Raw genomic sequence first — 8,594 nt, 5'->3', positions numbered from 1 at the left:
CCGCTTGCGTGGCCCCACAGCCCGTGGGGCTGCGGGCTTTGCGGCGGCCGTCAGCCTCAGCGCCACGAGCGCCCTCGTGGCGCCGCCGCACCAGCCTGCGAAGCATTTTCCCGTAGGGCCGCGGCTCTGGCGACAGCTCCCACGCCCGAAGATCCAGGAGGGAAAGCCGTGCCTCTTTGGAAAGGTCTTTGGCAGCCACTCGCGTGGCCCCACAGCCCGTGGGGCTGCGGGCTTTGCCGCGGCCGTCACCCTCAGCGCCACCAGTGCCCTCGTGGCACCGCCGGGCCAGCCTGCGAAGCATTTTCCGGTAGGGCCGCGGCTCTGGCGACAGCTCCCACGCCCGAAGAGCCAGGAGGGAAAGCCGTGCCTCTTTGGAAAGGTCTTTGGCAGCCGCTCGCGTGGCCCCACAGCCCGTGGGGCTGCGGGCTTTGCGGCGGCCGTCACCCTCAGCGCCACCAGCGCCCTCGTGGCACCGCCGGGCCAGCCTGCGAAGCATTTTCCGGTAGGGCCGCTGCTCTGGCCACAGCTCCCACGCCCGAAGAGCCAGGAGGGAAAGCCGTGCCTCGTTGGAAAGCTCTTTGGCAGCCGCTCGCGTGGCCCCACAGCCCGTGGGGCTGCGGGCTCTGCGGGGGCCATCAGACTCAGCGCTACCAGCGCCCTTGTGGCACCGGCGGGCCAGCCTGCGAAGCATTTTCCGGTAGGGCCGCAGCTCTGGCGAGAGCTCCCACGTCCGAAGAGCCAGGAGGGAAAGCCGTGCCTCGTTGGAAAGCTCTTTGGCAGCCGCTCGCGTGGCCCCACAGCCCGTGGGGCTGCGGTCTTTGCGGCGGCCGTCAGCCTCGGCGCCACCGGCGCCCACGTGGGGCCGCTGCGCCAGCCTGCGAAGCATTTTCCGGTAGGGCCGCGGCTGTGGCCACAGCTCCCACGCCCAAAGAGCCAGGAGGGAAAGCCGTGCCTCGTTGGAAAGCTCTTTGGCAGCCGCTCGCGTGGCCCCACAGCCCGTGGGGCTGCGGGCTTTGTGGCGGCCGTCAGCCTCAGCGCCACCGGCGCCCACGTGGCGCCGACGCGCCAGCCTGCGAAGCATTTTCCGGTAGGGCCGCGGCTCTGGCCACAGCTCCCACGCCCGAAGAGCCAGGAGGGAAAGAGGTGCCTCGTTGGAAAGCTCTTTGGCAGCCGCTCGCGTGGCCCCACAGCCCGTGGGGCTGCGGGCTTTGCGGCGGCCGTCAGCCTCGGCGCCACCGGCGCCCACGTGGCGCTGCTGCGCCAGCCTGCGAAGCATTTTCCGGTAGGACTGCGTCTCTGGCGACACCTCCCACGCCCGAAGAGCCAGGAGGGAAAGCCGTGCCTCGTTGGAAAGCTCTTTGGCAGCCGCTCGCGTGGCCCCACAGCCCGTGGGGCTGCGGGCTTTGCGGCGGCCGTCAGCCTAAGCGCCACCGGCGCCCACGTGGCGCTGCCGCGCCAGCCTGCGAAGCATTATCTGGTAGGGCCACGGCTCTGGCCACAGCTCCCACGCCTGAAGACCCAGGAGGGAAAGCCGTGCCTCGTTGGAAAGCTCTTTGGCAGCCGCTCGCGTGGCCCCACAGCCCGGGGGGCTGCAGGCTTTGCGGCGGCCGTCAGCCTCAGCGCCACCAGCGCCCTCGTGGCGCCGCCGCACTAGCCTGCGAAGCATTTTCCGGTAGGGCCGCGGCTCTGGCCACAGCTCCCACGCCCGAAGAGCCAGGAGGGAAAGCCGTGCCTCGTTGGAAAGCTCTTTGGCAGCCGCTAGCATGGCCCCACAGCCCGTGTGGCTGCGGGCTTTGTTACGACCGTCAGCCTCGGCGCCACCAGCGCCCTCGTGGCACCGCCGGGCCAGCCTGCAAAGCATTTTCCGGTAGGGCCGCGGCTCTGGCCACAGCTCCCACGCCCGAAGAGCCAGGAGGGAAAGCCGTGCCTCGTTGGAAAGCTCTTGGGTAGCCGCTCGCGTGGCCCCACAGCCCGTGGGGCGGCGGGCTTTGTGGCGGCCATCAGCTTCGGCGCCCCTGGCGCACACGTGGCGCCACCGCGCCAGCCTGCGAAGCATTTTCCGGTAGGGCCGCGGCTCTGGCGACAGCTCCCACGCCGGAAGAGCCAGGAGGGAAAGCCGTGCCTCGTTGGAAAGCTCTTTGGCAGCCGCTCGCGTGGCCCCACAGCCCGTGGGGCTGCGGCCTTTGCGGCGGCCATCAGCCTCAGCGCCACCAGCGCCCTTGTGGCGCCGCCGGGCCAGCCGGCGAAGCATTTTTTGGTAGGGCTGCCTCTCTGGCGACAGCTCCCACGCCCGAAGAGCTAGGAGGGAAAGCCGTGCCTCGTTGGAAAGCTCTTTGGCAGCCGCTCGCGTGGCCCCACTGCCAGTGGGGCTGCGGGCTTTGCGGCGGCCGTCAGCCTCGGTGCCACCGTCGCCCACGTGGCGCCGCCGCGCCAGCCTGTGAAGCATTTTCCGGTAGGGCCGCGGCTCTGGCCACAGCTCCCACGCCCAAAGAGCCAGGAGGGAAAGCCGTGCCTCCTTGGAAAGCTCTTTGGCAGCCGCTCGCGTGGCCCCACAGCCCGTGGGGCTGCGGGCTTTGCGGCGGCCGTCAGCCTCATCGCCGTTGGCGCCCACATGGCGCCGCCACGCCAGCCTGCGAACCATTTTCCGGTAGGGCCGCATTTCTAGCGAGAGCTCCCACACCCGAAGAGCCAGGAGGGAAAGCCGTGCCTCGTTGGAAAGCTCTTTGGCAGCCGCTCGCGTGGCCCCACAGCCCGTGGGGCTGCGGGCTTTGCGGCGGCAATCAGCCTCAGCGCCACCAGCGCCCTCGTGGCGCCGCCGCACTAGCCTGCGAAGCATTTTCCGGTAGGGCCGCGGCTCTGGCCACAGCTCCCACGCCTGAAGAGCCAGGAGGGAAAGCCGTGCCTCGTTGGAAAGCTCTTTGGCAGCCGCTCGCGTGGCCCCACAGCCCGTGGGGCTGCGGGCTTTCTGGTGGCCGTCAGCCTCGGCGCCACCGGCGCCCACGTGGCGCCGCCGCGCCAGCCTGCAAAGCATTTTCCGTTAGGGCCGCGGCTCTGGCCACAGCTCCCACGCCCGAAGAGCCAGGAGGGAAAGCCGTGCCTCGTTGGAAAGCTCTTTGGCAGCCGCTTGCGTGGACCCACAGCCCATGGGGCTGCGGGCTTTGCGGCGGCCGTCAGCCTCAGCGCCACCAGCGCCCTCGTGGCGCCGCTGCACCAGCCTGCGAAGCATTTTCCGGTAGGGCCGCGGCTCTGGCCACAGCTCCCACGCCTGAAGATCCAGGAGGGAAAGCTGTGCCTCGTTGAAAGCTCTTGGGCAGCCGCTCGCGTGGCCCCACAGCCCGTGGGGCTGCGGGCTTTGTGGCAGCCGTCAGCCTCGGCGCCACTGGCGCCCACCTGGCGCCGCCGGTCCAGCCTGCGAAGCATTTTCCGGTATGGCCGTGGCTCTGGCCACAGCTCCCACGCCCGAAGAGCCAGGAGGGAAAGCCGTGCCTCGTTGGAAAGCTCTTGGGCAGCCGCTCGTGTGGCCCCATTGCCTGTGGGGCTGCGGGCTTTGGGCAGGCCATCAGCCTCGGCGCCACCGGCGCCCACATGGCGCCGCCGCGCCAGCCTGCGAACCATTTTCCGGTAGGGCCGCAGCTCTGGCGAGAGCTCCCACACCCGAAGAGCCAGGAGGGAAAGCCGTGCCTCGTTGGAAAGCTCTTGGGCAGCTGCTCGCGTGGCCCCACAGCCCGTGGGGCTGCGGGCTTTGCGGCGGCCGTCAGCCTCGTCGCCACCGGCGCCCACGTGGCACCGCCGCGCCAGCCTGCGAAGCATTTTCCGGTAGGGCCGCGGCTCTGGCCACAGCTCCCACGCCCGAAGAGCCAGGAGGGAAAGCCGTGCCTCGTTGGAAAGCTCTTTGGCAGCCGCTTGCGTGGCCCCACAGCCCGTGGGTCTGCGGGCTTTCTGGTGGCCGTCAGCCTCGGCGCCACTGGCGCCCACCTGGCGCCGCCGCGCCAGCCTGCGAAGCATTTTCCGGTAGGGCCGCGGCTCTGGCCACAGCTCCCACGCCCGAAGAACCAGGAGGGAAAGCCGTGCCTCGTTGGAAAGGTCTTTGGCAGGCGCTCGCGTGGCCCCACAGCCCGTGGGGCTGCGGGCCTTGCGGCGGCTGTCAGCCTCGTCGCCACCAGCGGCGACGTGGCGCCGACGCACTAGCCTGCGAAGCATTTTCCGGTAGGGCCGCGGCTCTGGCCACAGCTCCCACGCCCGAAGAGCCAGGAGGGAAAGCCGTGCCTCCTTGGAAAGCTCTTTGGCAGCCGCTCGCATGGCCCCACAGCCCGTGGGGCTGCGGGCTTTGCGGCAGCCGTCAGCCTCGGCGTCACCGGTGCCCACGTGGCGCCGACCCGCTAGTCTGTGAAGCATTTTCCGGTAGGGCCGCGGTTCTGGCAACAGTTCCCACGCTTGAAGAGCCAGGAGGGAAAGCCGTGCCTCGTTGGAAAGCTCTTTGGCAGCCGCTCGCGTGGCCCCACAGCCCGTGGGGCTGCGGGCTTTGCGGCGGACTTCAGCCTAGGCGCCACCGGCGCCCACGTGGCGCCGCCGCGCCAGCCTGCAAAGCATTTTTCGATAGGGCCGCGGCTCTGGCCACAGCTCCCACGCCCGAAGAGCCAGGAGGGAAAGCCGTGCCTCGTTGGAAAGCTCTTGGGCAGCCGCTCGTGTGGCCCCATTGCCTGTGGGGCTGCGTGCTTTGGGCAGGCCGTCAGCCTCGGCGCCACCGGCGCCCACATGGCGCCGCCGCGCCAGCCTGCGAACCATTTTCCGGTAGGGCCGTAGCTCTGGCCACAGCTCCCACACCCGAAGAGCCAGGAGGGAAAGCCGTGCCTCGTTGGAAAGCTCTTTGGCAGCCGCTCGCGTGGCCCCACAGCCCGTGGGGCTGCGGGCTTTGCGGCGGCCGTCAGCCTCGGCGACACCGGCGCCCACCTGGCCCCGCCGCGCCAGCCTGCGAAGCATTTTCCGGTAGGGCCGCGGCTCTGGCCACAGCTCCCACGCCCGAAGAGCCAGGAGGGAAAGCCGTGCCTCGTTGGAAAGCTCTTTGGCAGCCGCTCGCGTGGCCCCACAGCCCGTGGGGCTGCGGGCTTTGCGGCGGCCGTCAGCCTCGGCGCCACCGGCGCCCACGTGGCGCCGCCGCGCCAGCCTGCGAAGCATTTTCCGGTAGGGCCGCGGCTCTGGCCACAGCTCCCACGCCCGAAGAGCCAGGAGGGAAAGCCGTGCCTCGTTGGAAAGCTCTTTGGCAGCCGCTCGCGTGGCCCCACAGCCCGTGGGGCTGCGGGCTTTGCGGCGGCCGTCAGCCTCGGCGCCACCGGCGCCCACGTGGCGCCGCCGCGCCAGCCTGCGAAGCATTTTCCCGTAGGGCCGCGGCTCTGGCGACAGCTCCCACACCGGAAGAGCCAGGAGGGAAAGACGTGCCTCCTTGGAAAGGTCTTTAGCAGCCGCTCGCGTGGCCCCACAGCCCGTGGGGCTGCGGGCTTTGCGGCGGCCGTCAGCCTCGGCGCCACCGGCGCCCACCTGGCGCCGCCGCGCCAGCCTGCGAAGCATTTTCCGGTAGGGCCGCGGCTCTGGCCACAGCTCCCACGCCTGAAGATCCAGGAGGGAAAGCTGTGCCTCATTGAAAGCTCTTGGGCAGCTGCTCGCGTGGCCCCACAGCCCGTGGGGCTGCGGGCTTTGTGGCAGCCGTCAGCCTCATCGCCACTGGCGCCCACCTGGCGCCGCCGGGCCAGACTGCGAAGCATTTTCCGGTATGGCCGTGGCTCTGGCCACAGCTCCCACGCCCGAAGAGCCAGGAGGGAAAGCCGTGCCTCGTTGGAAAGCTCTTGGGCAGCCGCTCGTGTGGCCCCATTGCCTGTGGGGCTGCGGGCTTTGGGCAGGCCATCAGCCTCGGCGCCACCGGCGCCCACATGGCGCCGCCGCGCCAGCCTGCGAACCATTTTCCGGTAGGGCCGCAGCTCTGGCGAGAGTTCCCACACCCGAAGAGCCAGGAGGGAAAGCCGTGCCTCGTTGGAAAGCTCTTTGGCAGCCGCTCGCGTTGCCCCACAGCCCGTGGGGCTGCGGGCTTTCTGGTGGCCGTCAGCCTCGGCGCCACCGGCGCCCACCTGGCGCTGCCGCGCCAGCCTGCGAAGCATTTTCCGGTAGGGCCGCGGCTCTGGCCACAGCTCCCACGCCCGAAGATCCAGGAGGGAAAGCTGTGCCTCGTTGAAAGCTCTTGGGCAGCTGCTCGCGTGGCCCCACAGCCCGTGGGGCTGCGGGCTTTGCGGCGGCCGTCAGCCTCGGCGCCACCGGCGCACACGTGGCGCCGCCGCGCCAGCCTGCGAAGCATTTTCCGGTAGGGCCGCGGCTCTGTCGACAGCACCCCCGCCCGAAGAGCCAGGAGGGAAAGCCGTGCCTCGTTGGAAAGCTCTTTGGCAGGCGCTCGCGTGGCCCCACAGCCCGTGGGGCTGCGGGCTTTGCGGCGGCCGTCAGCCTCGGCGCCACTGGCGCCCACCAGGCGCCGCCGCACCAGCCTGCGAAGCATTTTACGGTAGGGCCGCGGCTCTGGCCACAGCTCCTACGCCCGAAGAGCCAGGAGGGAAAGCCGTGCCTCGTTGGAAAGCTCTTTGGCAGCCGCTCACGTGGCCCCACAGCCCGTGGGGCTGCGGGCTTTGTTGCAGCCGTCAGCCTCGGCACCACTGGCGCCCACCTGGCGCCGCCGCGCCAGCCTGCGAAGCATTTTCCGGTAGGGCCGCGGCTCTGGCCACAGCTCCCACGCCCGAAGAGCCAGGAGGGAAAGCCGTGCCTCGTTGGAAAGCTCTTTGGCAGCCGCTCGTGTGGCCCCATTGCCTGTGGGGCTGCGGGCTTTGGGCAGGCCATCAGCCTCGGCGCCACCGGCGCCCACCTGGCGCCGCCGCGCCAGCCTGCGAACCATTTTCCGGTAGGGCCGCAGCTCTGGCGAGAGCTCCCACACCCGAAGAGCCAGGAGGGAAAGCCGTGCCTCGTTGGAAAGCTCTTTGGCAGCCGCTCGCGTGGCCTCACAGCCCCGTGGGGCTGCGGGCTTTGCGGCGGCCGTCAGCCTCATCGCCACCGGCGCCCACATGGCGCCGCCGCGCCAGCCTGCGAACCATTTTCCGGTAGGGCCGTAGCTCTGGGGAGAGCTCCCACGCACGAAGAGCCAGGAGGGAAAGCCGTGCCTCGTTGGAAAGCTCTTTGGCAGCCGCTCGCGTGGCCCCACAGCCTGTGGGGCTGCGGGCTTTGCGGCGGCCGTCAGCCTCATCGCCACCGGCGCCCACCTGGCGCCACCGTGCCAGCCTGCGAAGAATTTTTCGCTAGGGCCGCGGCTCTGGCGACAGCTCCCACGCCCGAAGAGCCAGGAGGGAAAGCCGTGCCTCGTTGGAAAGCTCTTTGGCAGCCGCTCGCGTGGCCCCACAGCCCGTGGGGCTGCGGGCTTTGCGGCGGCCGTCAGCCTCGGCGCCAGCGGCACCCACGTCGAGCTGCCACGCCAGCCTGTGAAGCATTTTCCGGTAGGGCCGCGGCTCTGGCCACAGCTCCCACGCCCGAAGAGCCAGGAGGGAAAGCCGTGCCTCGTTGGAAAGCTCTTTGGCAGCCGCTCGCGTGGCCCCACAGCGCGTGGGGCTGCGGGCTTTGCGGCGGCCGTCAGCCTCGGTGCCACCGGCGCCCACCTGGCGCTGCCGCGCCAGCCTGCGAAGCATTTTCCGGTAGGGCCGCGGCTCTGGCCACAGCTCCCACGCCCGAAGAGCCAGGAGGGAAAGCCGTGCCTCGTTGGAAAGCTCTTTGGCAGCCGCTCGCGTGGCCCCACAGCCCGTGGGGCTGCCGGCTTTGCGGCGGCCGTCAGCCTCGGCGCCACCGGCTACCACGTCGCGCCGCCGCGCCAGCCTGCGAAGTATTTTCCGGTACGTTACTTCCAGGTGGTCACGTGTCTGCCGGCCGCGTTTCCGTCGGGCGGGAGGATGGTAGGCGGCTCCCGCTCCAGGGACGGAATCCCCTCGCTCCCAGGACGGTTCCCCCCCTCCCTGCGTCCTGTCCCCGGGCTCCCAGGCCGGCCCCGGCCCCGGCCCCCACCCCCGCGTCCTCCGGCTCGGACCCCCCCTCCCTCCCCCCCTCGCGTCCCCTCCCATCGGGACGGTTCTCCCCCCGCGTCCCCGGGCTCCCGGGCCGGCCCCCCCCTGCTCCCGGGCCGGCGTCCCCCCGCTCCCGGGCCCGCAGCCCCCCTGCTCTCTGTTCCTTTGCGAGGAGACGGGCCCCGGCCCTCCTCCCCAGCCGAGGCACTGCCGGCAGATGTCCTCCCCCCGTCTTGTTCCCGACAGCGGCGGCCGCCCCTGGCTGCGCTTGGTCGCCTCTCGATGCAGGTGCCAGGAGCATCCGGGTGGGGAAAGCAGCGTCTCCAGGAGCTCCTGCTGCAGGGCGGGCTCCCGCTGGGGTGAGTGGTCGGGGAACTGCTGCCCCTTCTCTTTCTCTCCCGGAGGCCGCGGTTGTCCGCTCCTCCCCGGGGTTGTCGTGGGCTGCCTTTGCCACAGACTTGCCTGGGCTGTCTCCGTTCAGCCCCGTTCTCCCTCCTGGTGTGGGCGACCTGGGAC

Source organism: Chroicocephalus ridibundus, unplaced genomic scaffold, assembly GCF_963924245.1.
Source record: "Chroicocephalus ridibundus unplaced genomic scaffold, bChrRid1.1 SCAFFOLD_70, whole genome shotgun sequence".
NCBI classification, from domain to species: Eukaryota; Metazoa; Chordata; class Aves; order Charadriiformes; family Laridae; genus Chroicocephalus; species Chroicocephalus ridibundus.
The sequence above is the reverse complement of the archived record's forward strand: the minus strand, read 5'-3'. Positions refer to the sequence as shown.